The 19,495-nt window shown below is 41.2% G+C and overlaps 1 long non-coding RNA gene across 1 annotated transcript in view; it reads right to left on the bottom strand.

Annotated features, from left to right (window-relative positions):
- LOC132650102 (uncharacterized) overlaps positions 1-19,268 on the bottom strand; it is a 151,529-nt gene extending 132,261 nt beyond the window's left edge. The window contains exons 1-2 of the long non-coding RNA XR_009588469.1: positions 19,145-19,268; positions 14,680-14,924 (exon numbers count right to left, since the gene is read on the bottom strand). This is a non-coding gene — a long non-coding RNA (uncharacterized LOC132650102). The remainder of the gene's footprint in view (positions 1-14,679; positions 14,925-19,144) is intronic.
- Between the last annotated feature and the right edge of the window lie 227 nt (positions 19,269-19,495).

Below are 19,495 nucleotides of genomic sequence, written 5' to 3'. Positions count from 1 at the left end.
TGCCCCCCTTTGGATCCTGGTCCACTTACTGGGCAGCTTTGTCTGGCCTTAGTGGGAGAGGATGGGCCTAGTCCTGCAGGGACTTAATGTGCCATGGTGGGTTGGTACCCTTGGGGAACTTTTCCCTTCTCTGAGGAGAAAGAAAGAGAGAATGAAGGTAGGAGTGTGCAAGAGGGGAAATGGGAGGAGAGCTGGGGGGTGCAATCAGTATGTAAAGTGAAGAAATAAATATATTTAAAAAAAGAAAAATCTGATATTTTAAGAAAAGCCAATAAAATACAGTACCATTAAGATAATGAATGATTTTGCTATTCCAAGAACCACCCACAAAAGTTTCAGAAATATCTCTCTCTCTCACACACACACATCAGATATATATATGACAAAGTTTAGCTATTTCATTCCATTGTAAGGCCATTGCAGTGAAAGCTTACGTCTTAGGCTTCAAATGGCCTGTACAGTTCCCATCAGTAAGGTATTGAATCTCAGAAATAAAAAGTACCTACTCCTAAACTACTGGATCTTTCTGAAAAAAAAAAAAATTAAAAAGTCATTTTTACTGAATATATGTTATTTTCACTAAAACACACTATTTCCTAGATCTAACGCACTGTAAGGGGCTGGACAGATTGATCAGCAGTTAAGAGAAGTTGCTGCTCTTCAGAGGACCCCCATGGCATCTCACAACAGTACAGTTCTGCACTATATGATTCCTGCCCTCTTCTGACCTTCACAGGAACAGGTCATGCATGTCGCGCACAGCCATATACAAGCAGGCAAAACACCCCATACACATAAAACAAAATTATAATTTAAGAAGTTTAAACTAATATTTGTGAGCTCAAAACATACATTTTGAGAACGTGGGTAGACAGTAGAATGCTTACCTAGAAGGCAAGAAGCTCTGGGTTTGATCTCTAATAAATGTAGGCCTATAATTCCTCACTCCAGAGGTGGGATTGGATGATCGGGAGTTTGAGGTCACCTTTGGCTACATGGCAAGATTAAGACCAGCCTGAGACATGAGACAGTGTGTTACTCTGTAAGCATCTCTTTAATTCTAGTCTCAGAATGGAAGTTGTTCTTTGTTCAAAGAAAGAAAATCAAAAGGGGGTTTTGAGGGTTTTACTGGTCCATGGGGTTGTGTATGTATGTTTGTGTGTGTGTGTGTGTGTGTGTGTGTGTGTGTGTGTGTGTGTGTATGTGCACATGTGCATGCTTGGAATTAAATTTAAATTAAACTTAGGGCCCTACACATGCTAGTTTTATATCTGAGCTATATTCCCAGCTCTGAAATTATTGACAAGAATAGAAATAGCATCAGTGACAGTGGACTAGAGTATGAGCAAAGCACATTTTTTATTGCATCTAAGTTTCTTTATGAGAAATAAAAAATGAGAAAAATAAATAAAGCTCAAAGAAACACTAGACAAATTAATCTAGTGTTTATGACAATTTGACAGCGGAATAGTAAAAATGCTCATATTTTTCATCTATGTTAATAATACTTGGTGCAAACACCCAGAAAAAATAAATACTCAAAATATTCATAGGCCAGACTATGAACAAAAAGATTGTGTATCTTCTCCAAATGCAATGTTAGGAGCACCATTCAAAATGGATGGACTTCAGCTACTGCTATAGTTTGGATCTTAAGGTTCTCCAATGGTCCATGTGGTAATGAAGCCTTTGGGAAGTATGAGCTGGTAGGAAATATTTAGTTTATTGGAAATGCGACCTTGTAGAAAACAGTTGGAAGCAAGCTTTTTCGTCTTCTGCTTGCTTCCAGTCAATAAAGTGAGCAGTTTTGCTTGGCTCCACACTCCGACCAGGATGTACTCTCACAAGGCCAACTATTCATGAACTTGGAGCTCTAAAGTTCTTATCCAGAAATAAGCAATTTTGTTTAATAAGTTGATTCTCCTAGGTTTTATGTATGGTGACAGAAAGTTGACTAACCCAACTACAAACAATAATACAGATAGAGAGTTCCAGGCCAGCTAGAATGACATAGTGTGCACTGGCTGGGTTTGTATGTCAGATTGACACAAGCTGGATTCATCAGAGAGGAAGGAGCCTCAGTTGAGAAAATGCCTCCATGAGATCCAGCTGTAAGGCATTGTCTCTTAATGATCAATGGCAGAGGACCCTGCCCATGGAGTGTGGTGCCATCCCTGGGCTGGTAGTCCTGGTTTGATGCAACAGGATATCCATGGGTGGATGGGTGGGGGCTCCCCTTCTCTGAGGAGCAGGGCAGGGGGGATAGGGAGAACAGGGAAGGAGGGTGGGACCAGGAAGAGAGGAGGGAAGAGGCTATGACCTCAATGTATAGTGAATAAATAAATAAAAATGAAAACAAATAAATAAATGAAGAGCAGGCTAAGCAAGCCATGTGAAGTGTGGAACTCTACTGGTAAGGTCAAAGTCTGGCATTTGTGGATTGCCTCTGAGCTCAGTATAAAAACCGACAGCCTCCCTTTCTCAGCAGGGTGCCCTCTCTACTTGAACCCTAAAACCTCTAAAAAGTATCACGTAGACTGCAGGAAGATTACAGGTCCCCCATTTTCCTGATAAGAAATCTGTTTAGCAAGCACCTAGGGATTCCTGGAAATCCACCTGATGTCTTGGTATCTTGGCTTTCAACCAGTGACTTTTAACTATATGTAGAGATTCTTCTTCACCCATAGTTTAATGAAGTGCTATGTTCATCTTCTTGCATGTAAATGAGGTACTGTACCACTATATGCAAATCAAGTATCCCTAGAACTTCTAGCCCTACTGAATCAAACACATTCACCTTCAGAACCCCTCCCACTGCCCAAAGTGGGAATCCCTCTCACTCTACTTCTCCATCATGGCCACCTGAAATTCGTCATTTACTCTGGAGAAGGGAGGGTTCCCCTCCTCCCTGGAGATTTGACCCTGAGCTCCCGAGGCTAGGATCCAAGCCACACTGGCTGGAGCCTGCCCTACCACCACAACCTCAGTGTTGACAGCTGGTGATATACCCACCAGGTCTGGACCCACCTTCTAGCCCACTGACGGCCCACTGGTCCTGAGCCTTGCCAGGCCTGTGTTTCAGCTGCACGGCAGACCAGGCACGGGGTTTTGCCTGCACCACTGCTGTTAATACAGCAGCCTAACCAAAGAGCTGTAACACTTCAGTATCATAACGACAATCTCAGGAGCTAACTGCAGGCCTACTGGAAAACTCATTTCTACCTCCCCTAGTAAGAGCAGGAGCCTGGCCTAGCACATAGGCTTCAAACTAAAGCACTCTAGCCCATCCTAAGAGAAAGGGAACCTTGTTCTCATGGTCCCTCTGTTCTCTTTGGAAGTCAACAGCCATTTCCCAGACTACCACCAGACAAAGAACAACAGTGAAACAAGCCAGTAAGCAGCTCTCCTCCATAGCCTCTGCATCAGCTCCTGGCTTCTAGGTTCCTGCCCTATTTGAGTTCCTGCCCTGACTTTCTTCCATGATAAACAGCAATGTGGAAGTGTAAGCTGAATAAACCCTTTCTTCCCCAATTTTCTTCATGGTCATAGTGTTTCATCACATCGATAGAAACCCTGACTAAATTACAGTGATACCACATCTTAAAACAACAAACAACACCCAAATAACATGGATGATGCAATGAATGTTAGAAGCTTGAATGAAAAAATAGTACACATGATGCCAAAGTTAAAGACAAAACCAAAATTTCTAAGAATATATGTGCTATTTTGTTTTAAAGAAGGAGATTTAAAATTAAGAATAATCATTATTTTGGTGAGAAAGGAAGAAATTATGAAGGAGAGGCAGCCTATGTATTTATATAACTTAGTATTTTTCACAAACTACGTATCAATTATATGCTGCTTATTACTTTATACATAAGCTTTAATATGGTAAAAACTTTTAAGAAAGAAAAATGTTTTCTGCTATCCTACTGTAGGGAAAATTCTAAAAGCTCTTAAGAATGAGCTGGGATTGTAGCACAATAATCGAGCAGTTGCCTAGTGTGCATACGAGTCAGTCTACAACCATTAGGAGGAAATTCTTAGAAACAGTTTATTTTTCCAGATAAATTAAAGATTTATAAGAACTCACATGGCTCAGTGGTAAGAACTGTTACTGCTCTAGTATAAGACCTCAGTTTTGTTTCTTGCATCCATATGGAAGCTCACAAACACCCGTAACTAGAACATCAGAGGATCTGGCTCCTTCTTCTGACCTCTGAGAGCTCCTGCATGGAGCCTACACATACATATACTCGGGCACACACACATACACATAAAATTAAATAAATATTTAGAGAAAAATACCTGAGATTCTCTAGACATGGTGATGCATGTCTGTTATTTCAACATCTGGGAGGAAAACAGGAGAGTTTTCCAGTAGGCATTACAGGAGTTCAAAGCCAGCCTTGGCTACAGAGGGAGTTTGACAAAGACTAAGTACAAGAAACCCTGTCTCAAACACACACACACACACACACACACACACACACACAAACACAAATTGAGAGGCCAAGCATGCAAGTAAAGTCTAAATTTTGGTGCATTGGACCAATAAAGCATTTCTGCAGCTAACCTTTAATGCAGCCCTCTCTACTGACACAGAACTTTCTGAACATCCCAAAATATCCTTCCAACTCTGAACTGGCTCGTATTAGCTAGCAGCTCTCTTCTACCAGATGAGACCATTTGACAGATCAAGTAATCGCTTCAAGAATTTATCTTCTAAACTTCAAGTCTCTGAAAGAAGAAATTGAGGAAGATATCAGAAGATGAAAAGATCTCCCATACTCATGGATTGGTAGGATGAACATAGTGAAAATGGCCATCCTGCCAAAAGCAATCTACAGATTCAGTGCAATTCCCATCAAAATACCAACACCATTCTTTACAGATCTTGAAAGAATAATTCTCAATTTTATATTGAAAAACAGAAAACCCGGAATTGCTAAAACAATCCTGTAAAACAACAGATCATCTAGAGGTATAAACATCCCTGATCTCAAGCTGTACTACAGAGCAGTAGTAATAAAAACTGCATGGTACTGGCATAGAAACAGAATGGTAGATCAATGGAATCAAATAGAAGACCCAAAATTAAACCCACACACCTACGGATACTTGAGTTTTGACAAAGAAGCCAAAACCATACAATGGAAAAAACAAAACAAAGCAAAACAACATCTTCAACAAATGGTGCTGCTGGAGAGATAGCTCAGAGGTTAAGAACACTCACTGTTCTTCCAGAGGTCCTGAGTTCAGTTCCCAGCAACCACATGGTGGCTAACAAATGGTGCTGGTCTAACTGGATGTCTACATGTAGAAAAATGCAAATAGATGCATATTTATCACCCTGCACAAAACTAAAGTCCAAGTGGATCAAAGGCCTCCACATAAAAACAGACACACTAAATCTGTTAGAAGGAAAAGTTGGGAAGAGGCTGGAACAGGATGGCACAGGAGACAACTTCCTGAACAGAACACCAACAGCACAGGCTTTAAGATCAACTGTAAATAAATGGGACCTCATGAAACTGAAAAGCTTTTGTAGAGCAAAGCACACTGTCATCAGAACAAAACAACAGCCTACAAATTGGGAAAGGCTCTTCACCAACCCTATATCTGACAGAGGGCTAATATCCAGAAAATATAAAGAACTCAAGAAGTTAAACTGCAACAAATCAAATAATCCAATTAATTAAAAATGGGGTACAGAACTAAGCAGGGAATTCTCAATAGAGGAATATCAAGTGGCAGAGAAATACTTAAAGAAATGCTCAGTGTCCTTAGTCATCAGGGAAATGCAAATCAAAACAACCCTGAGATTTCACCTTACACTCATCAGAATGGCTAAGATCAACAACTCACATGACAACACATGCTGGAGAGGATGTGGAGAAAGGGGAACCCTACTCCATTGCTGGTGGGAATGTAAACTTGTACAACCACTTTGGAAATCAATCTGGCACTTTTTCAGTCAATTAAGAAAAGTGCTTCCTCAAGATCCAGCTATTCCACTTCTAGGCATATATGCAACAGATGCTCAAGTATACAACAAGGACATTTGCTCAACCATGTTTGTAGTAGCCTTATTTGTAATAGCCAGAAGCTGGAAACAGCCCAGATGCCCCTCAGTTGAGGAATGGCTACATAAATTGTAGTACATTTACACAATGGAATACTATTCAGCAATTAAATAAGGAAATCATGAAATTCGCAGGCAAATGGTGGGAACTAGAAACGATCATCCTGAGTGAGGTATCCCAAAAGCATAAAGACACACTTATGAGTGTATGTTAAAATATAATATAGAAAAAAAAAACACTAAAATCTGTACATCTAAAGAAGCTAAGCAAGAAGGAGGACGCTGGGTAAGATGATCAGAAAGGCAAAGGGGACTGACATCAGAAGAGGGAGAAAACAGGGAATAGGACAGGAGCCTACCACAGAGGGACTCTGAAAGAGTCTAACCAGCAGGATATCAAAGCAGATGCTGGGACTCATAGCCAAACTTTGGGCAGAGTGAAGGGAATCTTATGAAAGAAGGGAGAGATAGAAAGACCTGAAGGGGACAGGAACTCCACAAAGAGAGCAACAGAACCAAAATTTCTGGGTTCAGGGGTCTTTTCTGAGACTGATACTCTATCCAAGGACTATGTGTGGAGATAACTTAGAACCCCTGCACAGATGTAGCCCATGCCAGCTCATTCTCCAAGTGAGTTCCCTTATAAGGGGAACAGGGACTGTCTCTGACATGAACTGAGTGGCTGGCTCTTTGATCACCTCACCCTGAGGGGGGAGCAGCCTTACCAGGCCACAGAGAAACAATGCAGCCAGTCCTGATGAGTCATGATAGGCTAGGGTTAAATGGAAGGGGAGGAAGACCTCCCCTATCAGTGGACTTGGAGAAGAACATGGGAGGAGATGAGGGATAGAGGGTAGCATTTGGAGGGAGGGGGCTACAGCTGGGATACAAAGTGAATAAACTGTAATTTATTAAAAAAAATTAAGTGAAAATTTTTTAAAAAGTATCTTCTGATTGACCAGAACAGATCCTCAATCTGGACCATTGGCCAGGTATTTTTCAAAGCCTGGGGAAAATAACAGCATCATCCATAGCTAGCACCATTGTTCATCTCCTTGATGCTCCTCAGTAAGAGTTCATAAAATAATGGGGAAGTACTAGAAAAGCCTTTGGTATATGAATTTATAATTGAGAGATTTTCTGAAAACAATTCTTCATGTGGTTATGATATATTAAAGGAACAGCGGGACCATCTGATGTGTTATGACTTGCTTTTCCATCTTTCTTTGTCTATATGTTAGTCTCGGGGTCAGTAAAAGTGGAAGGAGAAGAAGGGGGCCAAGGAGGAGAAGAAAGTTAAGGCAGGAAAGGGGAAGTGGAGAGAGGAAGGGAAACTGTGTGAAAGGAGGAACAATAGGTCTCATAGACTGAGTGATCGCATTTATATAAATTATTTCACTGCAGTCTCATCCTTCTGAGAAAGGTCAAGAAGCTTTGACCTACCAAAGAGAGAAGTTCTAGAGAGCTGGGATGGGGCTTAATTGTAGAGTGCTTGCCAAATCCAGCTCTAAGGTGAGACCCAGGCTTGAATCTCTAACAGCAAATGTAAGCAGGGAGAAAGAGAGAGTGATGGTGAGGGAGGAAGGGAGGGGGGAAGAGAAGGAGATAAAGAGAGAGAGACATCATCCTTAAAGTCGCAGTCAATATATAACTTTCTCAGGATGTCCACTACTGTGATAAAACACCATGACCAAAAGCAACTTGGGGAGGCAAGGGTTTATTCAGTTTAGAGGTTATAGGCCATCACTTATGGATGTCTGAGCAGAAAGCCAAGGCAGAAACCTGGAGGCAAGAACTGAAACAGAAGCCATGGGGAAATACTACTTACTGACTTACTCCTCCTAGCTTTGCTCATCTTGCTTTCTTATAGAACCCACAACCACCAGCCCAGAGCTGGAACCATCCACAATGAGCTGGGCCCTCCCATAATAATTGCTAATTAAGGAAATGCCCCCACAGTTTTGCCTATAGGCTAATCTTTTTTTTCCCCTAATTTTCTCAATTGTGGTCCCCACATGTCAGATGACTCTAGCTTGTGTCAAGTTAATAAAGAAAAAAAAAAAGGCAATCACCAAATTGAACAGCAGCTTTTTCTTAATGTGAATCAAAGCTGCTTCTAGCACCCACATGGGGAAAAGTGAAGTTCCAGAATAGAGGCATAAAGCCTCTTGGACCAGTGGCCTTGGGCACAGAGACAAAGAGGGATCACAAGAATATGAACTCTGGAAACAGTCAGTTTAAAAGAGAACAGTCATTTTGACTAATTTTGCTAACAACTCCATTGAACAGGAGGTGGCCCAAAAAACTGGGGAAGGTAATTCTGAACTGTTAATGACAGCCCACTAAACAGAATCAGGATGAACTTTTGAAGAAAGGGACAATCTTACCTAAAAACTGAAAAGAGAGGAAGGTAAAACTGCCTGCAAAATAAGAAAACATATTTTGGGGATTGGAGAAATGGCTCAACAGTTAAGAACACTGAATGCTCTTTCAAAGGACCCTGGTTCAATTTCTAATACCTACATGACAGCTCACAACCATCTAGAACGTTGGTTTCAGGAGATCTGATGCCCTCTTCTGGCCTCCACAGATACTGGACATGCAGGTTATGCACTTACATACATACAGGCAAAACATACATATATATAAAGATAGATAGATAGATAGATAGATAGACAGACAGACAGACAGACAGACAGATAGATAGATAGATAGATAGATAAAGCTAAAAAGAAGAAAACACATTTCTACTGGTCCAACTCTCCAGTCACAGAAAAACTGGTACCAGGAGATTCTAATACAATCAAGGGCTCTAAAAACAAACTTCTTATTCTCTAATAAGAATATTATAAGTCCCTTTAAAAATTTGAGATAGGGCCTCACACTATAGTTCAGGCTGGCCTCAAACTCACTGTAATCTTCCTGCTTACATTTCCTGAGTGTTACGATTAGAAGCATTAGCCACAATGCCCTGTTGTAGTCCAATTTAAGACTTAAGTAGAAAAGAGTGCAACAACATGTGCCTGTAGTCTCAGCATTGAAGAGGCATGAGTTCAAGGCTAGCCTGAGCTATATAGCAGGTACTAGGCCAACCAGTGCTATATAATAACATCTTGTCAAAAAACAAAATAGAGGAAGGATTAAAGAATTTTTTCTGTGAGCTAGCATTTGAAAAACTAAGAAATGGATATAGGTAAAGAAAAACTCATACCTACATTTGAGTGTGTCTTATTCTTTCCCAGAGCACCTCTCTCTCTCTCTCCTCTCTCTTTCTCTCTCTCTCTCTCTCTCTCTCTCTATATATATATATATATATATATATATATATATATTTATATTTATATTTATATATAAAACAGTATTCTGCCTGTACACCTGCAGGCCAGCAGAGGGCACTAGATCTCATTATAGATGGTTTGAGCCACCATATGAGTGCTAGAAATTGAACTCAGGACCTTTTCAAGAGCACCCAGTGCTCTTAAACTCTGAGCCATCTGTCCAGCCCAAGCATCGCTCTTTCTCATAACCTCTGGGCTTAAGATATATGTTTAAAATGTCTTTTAATAAATCTCCAAATCTCACCCCCCACCCCAGAAAAAAAAAAAAAACTGAATGAAAGGAGTAGAAATGGCCAGATAACCTGTCCCTGATTTATTGTGGCTCCAGAGATGGTGTCACATAAAAACAAAATAAGGGCAGCACATCTGCGTAGTGAAAGCTGTATGGGTGGAGTGCTAAACCTTCTCTCATATCCTCCCTGTGCTCTGGTCAGACTCTGCCATGTATAGGTAAAGTCCCTCTCTGGAATTGTTCCTCATGGTTCCCTGGTGTCCCAGCCTTGAAGCGAAGGAGAAACAGGACGGCTGTGCCTCTCTAAGCTATCTCAGGCTCCCACTGAGGAGGAGCAGTCACCAGGAGGCAGAAGAAGCAAGCCATAGAAGCATGACTCATCATCTGGAGTCCTGCCAGGAAGCATATGGCAGACTCCCGGAGATAAGTGAGAAGGTTTCATAAAGAACTCTCTATAAGGCGAGGCCTAAGGCCAAGGGAAACTAACAAGACATCCTGCAATATCGTGGGGTTAGCAACTCCTGAGAAGGAAGCTGCAGGAGAGGGCTGCCCAGATACCACTGCCATCAATGTAGGAATAAAAGTGACAACTAAGGATTATTATTATTTTTTTTTTGAGACTGGGTCTCACTATAGAGACCAGGCTGGCCTCAAGCTCATGATTGCACCTTCATGCCAGCTTGGTAGGATCTAGACTCACCGAAGGGACTACCCTCTGTCTGCGGATGTCTGTGAATGAGTTTCTGCATCGGGTTAACTGAACTGGGATGACCTACTCTAAATGGTTGGCAAAATTCTGGGGGCTGCAGTCCCAAATGCAATAAAAAGAAAAAAAGAAAAAAAAAAAGCACCTTAGTCACTGTGGATAGATGCGATGTGACCAGCTGGGTCATGCTCCTGCTGTCACATCTCCCCCCCCCCATCATGATGGACAGTCCCCTCAAAGTTCCTTAAGTTGATTTTGTCAAGTACTCCGTCACAGCAGCTAGTAAGGCAGCCCACGAGGAGGCAAGGTAGAAGTCGTAGTATATTGTCTCCCACTCTCTACTGTGCTCCTGTAATGTCCTGTGGGAGCCGTCCCTTTGTGTCCATTGCCACAAAGCAAATAAGCCCAGAGATATGGTTCATGAAGCAAAGCAGAGAAAGATGGAAAGTGGACACAGAGGGGCAGACAGAGAGCAGTCAGCATAAGTGTTGGAAAATTATGTGTAAGCAAGAACCTAGATGTGAGGATATTCCTCACAGCATTGTTTGTAAAGGCAACTATATGGAAATTACCTGAGTGTTAGACAGAGGGGAGGGGGATCTGTGATACTCACAGGGTGGCAGAGCCTGTCTTGCCTATCTTTATAAAGTCCAGCAATTAGAAGAATGCCTTCCACACAAAATGCTCATTAAACATTAAAAGTGCGGGTGTGGAGCTGTTTCCTGACACAGAAAAAAAAAAAAAAGTTCACTGTTCAGTTTCTAAAAGGAAAAGAAAAGGTCGCAAAATTATGTGATAATGATCCCATTTTCCTTCCGAGCTGGCTACATGCATAATACAGGATGATGGTTTAGTAAAGCACATATGGAGATACAATGAGTACTAATGTTCTGAATGGATGAATAAGACGATTTTGTTTTGTTTGGGCTTGTTTGTGCATTTGTTTTATTTGGAGTTGATGTGTGCATGTGTGTGTGTGTACAATTTGGTTTCTGACTTTTATGTACCATACAAAGATTGCTTTTGTAATCAGAAAATTCATCTTCTCCCTTTTATTCATAAAGCAGTGTTTGTTTTCTTTTCTGTCTCCCGTGTCACCTCTTGCCTCCATAACCTTGAGAGTGGCAGCGGATGGTGTGGCAGGCATGTAGCTGGAAGGAGGGGAGGAAATCCCACCATATGGAAATCATGACTCACAGCTTTCACATCTTGCTGAGTGCCCAGGACCAAAATACCAAAGAATGGTGGGGGCCTAGGAAAACCTGCTGTTACCAAGGCTGAAATCCTAGGAAGATTCTAATGAGGTTACACACTGGAAGATGACATTAAATGATTTTATTCTTTTTAACTTACTCTTCAATGCTTTAACAATTCTGTATGTGTATATAATGAATTTGGGTCATTGTCGACTGCTCCTTTATTTCCCCGATTCTTATTTTTCTAATAAGTTACCAGTGGCTACATCACTGAAGACGTTGCTACTACCCCCAAAAGCCATGAACTGTCAACAGCTCCTCAGGGATACTTGAAAGTATTTTTAGGCTGTATAGGAAGCATCACGATAAAGAAGCAGGGAAGAACATCACTGCTGGGGAAGATGTCTCATTACCAAGTAGCAGAAACGAGAAACCTTCAGTTCCTGTGTTGCTTTCATCTCAGACATAAATAATACTTTCTTTTTTTTTCTTCTTAATTGCCACCACCATCATCATCATCCCCAGCAGCAGTAGCAACATCAGCAGTACCATTACCAGTGTAATACCTACCACCATTATCATTATCTCTGCTCCCAGTAGTAACACTGCTAAGAAAAATTAATAGGGATCTGGGCATATACGCTGAAACAAAATGGATATGGCCCCTTTTAGCTCAATAAATTCTAACTAAGCTAACCAAGATGAAGACAGTCTTATCAAATGAGATAACATGAAGCTTACAGGCTAATATACTAGATAAAAAGTTTAGGAAATTCTTTAAAGGAAAGGTAGGAAGTTCTGAAAGTGTACCACCCAATATGCTCATACGTATTTATTTGTAAATTTCATACATCCTTTTATTATAGCACAAGGTTATATGCATGATAACATACACGTAAATTAAAAAGTTCCTCTGCTTATTCTGCATGGGAAACCAAGCACCGTCCTGAATGGCCGTATCACAATCAGTAGTCTTAGAAACAGACTTAGAAAGGAGCTGGAAACAGCTATTGGAGGTGAAATACAGGCATAGATCAAGCCCTGGGATTGGATTCCTCACTGAGCCCAGATGAAGACATTTAACAGGCAGGTACACTACTGTCATAGCAGCATAGCACCACCAGGTAACCTTGCGCTCTCGTCATTTAACTTGGGTGGAGTGAGCAATAGGCAGCATTTAAAGCAAAGCTAACCTTGACAATTACTCAAAGGTACCAGATGGTGCCCCCTTCTCACTACTATCACTATTAAGCATTGCTGTCTTAATTTACTGTATTTTCTTTCTAGGGAATTCTTGGAACAAAATAAGGTTTCAGAGGGCAGAAGCGGTATGTGCCTGTTCCCATCACATTTGGAAATTGCTTTAGTGCTAAGGTTGGCAGAAATTCTCTCAATTATCCTGGAGAGTCTGCTTTTCATTCCTATGGGGTCCTGTAGAATATTCTGGGTTGCTAGTTATTACCAACAACAACAACAAAAAAAGGGAGGATGCAAAAGGAGGCATCGTTGTTGATTCTCCAGTCTAATTTCCTTTCACAGCTCATATACATTGATGTCATTTCAACCAAATTAAAAAGTTTTAGACACAAACTGTTATCACCAATGAATGTTACTCCCCTACACACACACACACACACACACACACACACATCCCACATCTCCCAATGTATATGATTGGTACAACCAGAGTATACTCGAAGTAAAATAACATTAGTGTTGTGAAAGCTTTGTGGAAAGTGGTCTGATGATGTTGGAACTCAAGAAGAAATTGATAAATGTGGCAGAATGGAAGACTATAATTGACACTATGCTCACAACCCAGATAGATTGTGGTGCCAGATCACTGTCCATTCCTGATGCCCCTTAATCAGATTCAAAAGTCATTTATTCAACGTCTAAATTGCCTACACCCCACCACCACCTCCTTCTCACCTGCCAAGTGAGTAAGTGCAAGTGGGTTATGAGAGCATCACTTTACTGTGGTGTTCTCATGTGAATAAACAATTTATACAGCCTCTCTCCCCTGTTAATCTGTTGCCTGTTCATTACTATACAATTACATGGCAGAATCTTCAGAAGACAGAGAGAAGGTTCCCAGAAATCACTACAACAAAATCAAAAGGAAAAAAAACAAAACTTCAGAATCACACAGGCCAACTCCAGCTGCATGTCTGGCATTGAGCAACCCATGCCACTTTTCCATTAGGAAAAGCACTTAGTGACACGCTATATAATTTTTTTTTTAGGTACCAGCTCCTTAAATCGTAAGCCTGCACCCTAGCTGAAGTTGCGTAACTGAATGGGAGGGTATAAAGTTTTGCGAATAAAAGGTTCCTGAATGCACAGAGACCAAAAACGAATTTAAAAGAAGACATGCTGCGAACCCAGCGTTTTTTAGGCAGTACTACCCGTGTTGCATTGCACAGTTGCGCTGCAGCCAAGGGTCTGAACAGGCACACAGACATGTGAACACGTCTCGTACTGCACAGGCTGTGACAGTGTGAGGCACCAAGGATGGTTCCTGAAACATCCTGCATCAGATCCGAGGCTCCCATGTGCTACGAATTTCACTGTCTTTAGTCCACACCAACATTTTCTGCCCTTATAGAAACACAATGGTTGAATTATAGAAAATGAAGATAGAGTATTTCCCTAATAGCATTTCTTAGCATGTAAATATGCAATTAGCATAACTATGTATCATATTGTGTCAGAATGATTTTTTTTAATTGCTGTTTGGGTTGCTGACTTCAGTTTCATTAAAAATAATAATAATAATAATCCAAAGGATTTTGGTTTGGGATTAGGCTGAAATTCCCAAAATTTCTAAAACAGCCCTAAGCATACCTAGGCCATATTATAACTATATATTTATGTGAGGCAGCATTCTGAGCATTGACGATTATAAAAACAAAATATCCCTCTAGCATCCCAGCCTAGAAACAGGAACCGAAGGTACCTGGCGAAAATGGTGGGAATAAGATGGAATTGGCAGTGTGAATCTGGGGTCCCTACTAGAAGATGGGAGGCAGATTGGAGGGAGAACAGAAAGACAAGTAGTAATCAGGCAGGTCACAGGGGTGGATGGAGTGTTGTCCCTGTGGATCTGGCTTTCCTACCTGGAGAGGAGTGGTCCTCAGGTCCTACACATGGCTTGGTAGAGCTGGAGAAGTGACTGCTGTCCAGCATGATATTCCTGTACAGCGTTTTCTGAACATCAGCAGAGTACTGCTGCTCCTCCTAGGTAAAATCCACAGACAAATCTCCAGACTCCACAAATGTGCTCTTTAAGTCATGTAGAAGGCTGTGCAATCATAGCATGGTGCCCAGTGGTCGCCTTCCTGTGGACTTCCAAACGATGGTCCTGTTAAATAGACACAGTATTAAACTGACTTCTAACGAATTACAATTATAGATTAACACCTCTCAACAGTCATCACAGATGCTTCTCTTGCCACAGATAGTGATTAACACAGAAAACCACAACTGGCGAAGGTGCGGGGAATATAAGACTGGGGAGTACTTAGCCTTAAATGGAAATATTGTATCATACCCTCTTTCCCCAGAGCTCAGGAATTATTTCTGAAGAACCAGTAAAAAGGCAAAAGAGCCAGATGGCCACAAAGAAACTGTGTTTTCTGGACACAGCAGGACAGCTGCTCCAGTGAGCTCACAGACCTTGTGACAGCATGCACAAGGCCTGTACATGTTCAAGCCAGATAAAGTTCCAGCATGGAGAAGGGAGATGGGCATAGTTTTCCACCCCTAGATGAAGAGCTACTGACAATTGATAACTCTTGGAAGAGGGCTAGTCAGTTTTCTTAAGAATGTGGCACCTAGCTGAACATGGTGGCATATGCCTGTGATCCCAGCACTTGGAAAGGCAGAGGCAGGCGGATCTCTGTGAGTTTGAGGCCAGCCTGGTCTACAAAGATAGTCCAGGACAGCCAAGGCTACACAGAGAAACCCTGTGTCAAAAAAAATCCAAAAAACAAAAACAAACAAACAAACAAACAAAAAAACCATTGTGGCCCCTGGTAGAGGAGTAAAAAAGAGAAAGGCTACATATTCAAAAATATGTGGGCAACAGAAATTAGACTTGATAGGTTGGGTGTTTTTGTTTGTTTTAATACAGACTGTTGGGTGGGTAGGGAGTGGGAGCAGATGTGGGGAGATGTAACTACAATCAAAACACATTGTACAAAATTCTCAAAGAATTACTAAAAAATTTAAAACATACTCATCAACTCTGAAAAACATTGAAACAGCTCTGTCATGCAGTATCAAATATTTGCAGCAATAACCAAACATATCAATTTCATTAGTACTTAAATTTGTTTCATCTTTGATAAATGGTTACATATATATATATATATATATATATATATATATATATATATGAAAATTTGCTTTGGTTTTGTCAACCTTCCCTCAGGAATGGTTGTAAGATACATTTCTTTATGATTTGTTAGCAGTAAATTTTGATTTTTAGACCTAGTTTGCATACCTACATATCAGGGTTTATGTAAAAATTTCTCGGGTGAAAAAGAGCCATGGATGCTTAAGAAAGTTTGAGAAGGCCTACTTTAGAATCCCCGAGCGGTGATAACCTCTGTGGTGCGCGAGGCACAGAATCCAGGCTCATCGTTCACTCGCTTGGTCCTGCTAGTGGGTGCGAGGACCTGAGGCAAATGTTAAACGTACAGATTCTTGAAGATGGAAAGATGGCTCAGTAGTTAGAGGCACTTGCTGTACCTGTAAAGGACCCAGGTTTGGTTCCCAGCATCCACATAGAGGTTCACAAACCATCTTTAACTCCAGTTCCAGAGATTGCAATACCCTTTCCTGGTCTCAACGGGCACTATATACACATAGTGCACTTACATACATACATGCAGGTAAGGTACTTATGCACATGGCATAAAAGATAATACTTTTTTGGAAGTATAGATTCTCAAGCTTTTTTCCTGAAGACTAGGATGCCATAAACCCAGAGACACTCTGTTTCTGAGGAATCTGTTTTGTGGTTGCCACTGTTTTATTTTATTTTCATTGGTAGGGTCTCTTGTAGCCCACGATGGCTTTAAAGCGATCATCCTCCTACCTCTGTTTTCTGAGTGCTGAGATTGCTGGTATGTACCGCCATGTTCAAACAAAATCTGTTTTAAAGGAAATCTTGGGAACCTCTGTGCAAATAGTTATTTAGCTACCATTGTTGGGATCATTGCTATAGATATACATATATATTTTTTAATTTTTACTAATTACACTTTATTCACTTTGTATTTCCCCTGTAGCTCCCTCCCACCTACCATCCAAATCCCTCCCTCCCTCCCCCTTCTGCAAGCATGCTACTCCCCAGATACTCCTCCCTCCACAGATAGGGGAGGTCTTCCTTTCCTTTCTTCTGATCCTAGTCTGTTAAGTCTCATCAGGAGTGCCTCCATTGTCTTAGATATTTTTACTTTCTGTGAAACCCTCCTTCTCATACAGCTTCTTGGTCCCAGGGTACCCTGGTTATGGATTTTACTCATTTTCTCCCACTCAAGGTGCTATGCTTTTGATTTCACTTGACCTTCCCAGTCTCACCCACTGTCTACCTGCTCTCTGCTATCTATCCAGCTTCCATGGCCCAAAGGGATGGACTCATATGGAAGCTTTAACTGGAAATTGACTTGCTGAGTTACCCATATGTGCTGCTCTGGAATATTTCCTAAGAATTGATATAAACTAGTAAAAGTCATCCTAAATAACCACAGGCCTAGCCATGTAGGGGATGTTTGGAGAAGAGAAAATTCAGTGACTACCATTGCCTACTTGACTATTGGAGATCTTGTTAAAATGAGTATTCTGTGCTCAGTCCTAAATAAGACATCTGTATAGCCCATTCCACAGCTCAGGGACCATGTCAGAAGAAAGACTAGGAAAGAACTGATGAGCTAGAGAAAGTGGTGATGTATTGTGAAATGCTGTCTTCTGGGCATGACCTGACCACAGTATTCTTGAACTCTTTGCAGCCATGATCACCTGTACAAGACCTGCATTATGATGGAAGACATTGTGACCCTGGCATAATTTCAACACTTCAGTGCCTGCTGCAACTGAGAGAGACACAGGCTCACTATTGGTTCTGCCTACAAATCAAATGATGGTTAAACTTCTTCACCCATCTGAGGATGACTTCACACTGTGATTCTAGCTACCCTGACAGCTAACAAAGTGCCTGAAAAAAGATCCTCATTTTATCATTCTTAGCTCAGCATTGGAGGCCAAAGGGGGGGGGGATGAGGAATCCCAAAGGATAGATTCTTGAATAATCCTATTATGAGAGTCTAGTGGACCTTGATTTGAACATTTTAAAAATTTCCTCTCTTCTGACTTCTCCTGGTTCCCTGCTTAGAAGCTGTGATGCTAACAACTCCTACCTTTACTTCTCTTCACATCTCTCTCCAGGCACCAACCAACGACTTCCTCTCCTTCTATCTGCCAGTTATACAAATAAAACCACTGGTACACTTTTAGATAGACTCACTAAAGGGTTATCCCAATTGCCATTCCCAATACTTGCATTTACCTAAAAGAAGCGAGATCCAATTACCACCCCAATTCCTTAATGACAATGAGAGTGTCCTCTTCAGGGGAGGTATGATGAGAACACAAAGCATAAACTAGACAATCAGCTAATGGCAGGAGTCCCCAAAGCAGAAGTTCTAGAAATGTCCTTGATTCTCTGGCCAGGAATGACAGGAGAGCCCCAGTTTCTCATCTCTTCAATGCTATATGTCTGAGTGGGGACAAAGAACTCAAGTCCACACATTAATCCCTTCCAGTAGGAAGCTTTGGAACTGGATCTTTAGATTTTCGTGGTGAAAATGGGATATAAAGATATATATATGTATATATGTGTGTGTGTGCATGTTCGTGTGTGTAAAGATACATATACATACATATATGTGTCTGTATATTCATATGTATACATACACATATGTATATAAAACTAAAATTGAGAGAGATGTATCTCCCAATTTTAGTCCACCTTCTAAATAATTTTAGGGTTACCATCTTGGAAAAGGATGGATATTCCATTGTTTCCTCCTTTAAGAATTAATCCAGTTGAGCAGGTCCATGACCGGAACAGAAACATCCTACCACAGTTCAGACCACTGAAAATAAGTTTCTCCCTTAGGCCCTGGAAACCATTAACTACCTATAGATCTTAGAGGATTTATAAGGGACCATTCCTCAGGAAGACAGGACCACTCCTAAGACTTGGGCTCACTTTAAGCCATGCTAGAGAGATAGGTGAATTAATTATCCGTTTAATGAAATGGTATACATTTTCCTTTCCAGAATTCTTGCCCCCAGCACAGTTCCCTGAGTCTCAACCTGGGTGAGCCTACTCTTCTGAGTCCTGACTCAGAAAGGCACAACTTTTCCTTTTCTTTTCCTGTTTTTATTGTTTGTTTGGATGCTGGGCAGAGCCCAAGGACATTTTATCTGGACCTTTGGACTCTCTTACTCTTCCCTTAAAGTCTACCTCCTTACCGTGGTCTCCTTCCTCACCACGTGGCTTTTATTCCCTACCTCTTCTCCATTCTTCTCCTTCCAGCAACTTCTGAAATTTATAATTTCTCTGCCCGAGAATGTTTTTCTTTTAACTCTAAAGAAATTGTCCTTCAGCTTCAAACAAGATGGAGCTTGTTAGCCGTCTGTCGCAAAAGTGAAAGGGGCTCAGGAGGCTCCACCCTTCTTAAGAATGTTTAGGCAGGTAACAGTTGCTAGGGGGAGGGGATCACAAAGCCCCACCTTTGTTGAAGGAGCTCTCGGTTTCTAGGGGCTGAGAGGGACTTATTTCCAGCTGTTTAACCACTGGTAAAATACATATGCTCTGGTAAACTCACCGTATTACTCAAACAAAAAACATCAGGAGATGGG

This window comes from Meriones unguiculatus, chromosome X, assembly GCF_030254825.1.
Source record: "Meriones unguiculatus strain TT.TT164.6M chromosome X, Bangor_MerUng_6.1, whole genome shotgun sequence".
Lineage (NCBI taxonomy): Eukaryota > Metazoa > Chordata > Mammalia > Rodentia > Muridae > Meriones > Meriones unguiculatus.
The sequence above is the reverse complement of the archived record's forward strand: the minus strand, read 5'-3'. Positions and strand labels throughout refer to the sequence as shown.